Source organism: Suncus etruscus, chromosome 13 (genome assembly GCF_024139225.1).
Source record: "Suncus etruscus isolate mSunEtr1 chromosome 13, mSunEtr1.pri.cur, whole genome shotgun sequence".
Classification (NCBI taxonomy): domain Eukaryota; kingdom Metazoa; phylum Chordata; class Mammalia; order Eulipotyphla; family Soricidae; genus Suncus; species Suncus etruscus.
This window is the reverse complement of record NC_064860.1, coordinates 71,257,625-71,259,747: the sequence shown is the minus strand read 5'-3', so window position 1 is coordinate 71,259,747 and position 2,123 is coordinate 71,257,625.

The window sequence follows — 2,123 nt, the reverse complement described above, 5'->3', positions numbered from 1 at the left end:
CTAGAAACAGGCAAGAAATGGAGAGTGGTAAAGGAATGGGTGTTGGAATATTGTATGACAAACATTAACCATCAATAACTTTTTAACTGTATCTCACAGCGATTCAATAAAAACAAAAAATTAAAAAAAAAAAGTACTTGGGAAAAAAAGAGACTGCCTTTTACAACCAAAAAAGAGGAATGTTGTGTAAGAGTGAGATTTGTACTTTCAAGAAACAGGTACTCAGAATCAATCAGCTCCTCTTGAGATTTTCTAGTGTAATCACATTGATATTACAATTTCAAAATGAAAATATAGAGTAGCCATGGATTCTGCAGTTTTTATCTTGAACCATACTCACAGCTGTTCTCAGGGTTTTCTTCTGGTTATGTGCTCAGGAATCACTCTTGGTGGTGCAACTGTAGCTATCCCTTTGCCTTTGAGGTTGGCCCTGAAGTTCACCTTTAGCTGATCTTAATATTTCCCAAGCAGCACTGTATTTGTGGACCATCACATTTAACTTCAGACTAGGTTGACTAAGAAGTGCTGCAAGTGTGAATATCACTTGAGAATCCTCCCCTTCACATAAAGTAAAGATCAAAAGAACAAACTTTACATGACCACAAGTACAAATATATGCACTAATATATTTCATATATGCCATTTAACAAAATACTATTTTATGTCTATAAAAGATGCTATTATATCTATGTGCAAGGTATTATTGAGACAATGTACAAAATAGCCATTAGTTTATGTTTTGTTTCGTGTAGAACAAATATCCAGCAGTTCTCTGAATCTACTCCAAACTTAGAGTTGAAAATTGGCATGTGGTATTTCTGACATGAAAATCATGTTCATTAAACATTTGAATGATCGTCCTGGCCTCTTTTTATGTTCTTTTCAAACTGTGGCATGTAATTCAAATCATGCTGTCTTAGTTAGTTGGTATTTTCTTTGTGATATTGAAAAATTTAATTAATTCATTATAAAAACATTGTTTATGTAATGGACTGACTTCAATTAAATTAGATAACATATCTAGAGTTCTCACAAAGGTTATTGGAGCATAAGTGTTATTGATTTACAATTGAGTATTTTAATGAGAAGTTTGAATTATGTGACAGTTCTCTGTGTATTCTATTTCATTATAAAGTTTTTTTTATTAAAACTACTATTAAATTTGCTTGATATGTTAAAATGTTTGCAAGTGAGGATTGTGGAACAGTCAACTAAAGTCAAGATTACTCTGGCACTGTGGTTGACTATTATTTCTAGCAGACCCCCTTAATATATTGGGTGTATCTTATTGTGACAGGGACCAAAATTAAGTCAACAACATGCAAGGCAATTACCTTAACTATTGTATTATTTTTCTGAACTCAAGATGCTAAATTTTATAGGAAAAGACATATTAAGTGTTAAGAATTATAATATTGTAAAGATATACTACTATTAATATTGTCATTTAATTTTATGACAACTTACTTCATAAGATATTTTATAGCATTATATATTATTTTATAAGTATAAAATTCCTCAATGCAAAACATAAAATGTTAAATTATCAGAACTATAAGAAGTCTGAATTATTTTGTTAAGAAATAAATGACATTTTACTGTACATATGGATTGTTTCTAGAAACTTTTTTGGTATTTAGGATTTTCTAAATATAGTATTATGTCATCTGCAAACAGTGAGAATATGAATTCTTCTTTTCCTATCTAAATGATCTTGATATATTTTTCTTGCCTAAAGTCAAGTACTTCTAGTACTATGCTGAATAGAAGTAGTGAGAGTGGTAACCTTGTCTTGTGTCATATCTTACATGAAAGGTTTTTAGTTGTTGCTCATTGAGTATGCTTGTCATGGAGTTTGATTATATGATAAGGAACTTTCCTTAAATTTGCATATATATGAGAGCTTTTATCATGATTGGGTGCCGAATCTTCTCAAATGCTTTTTTAAAATTTATTGCTATGATCATATGATTTTTATATTTTTTTAGTTGATATGTTGTATTACATTGATTGACATATCTATGTTAAATCATTCTTGCATCTTTGGAATGAATTCTATGTGGTCATGGTGCATGGTCTTCTTGAGGAGCTATTGGATACTATTTGAAAGTATTGTGTTGAGA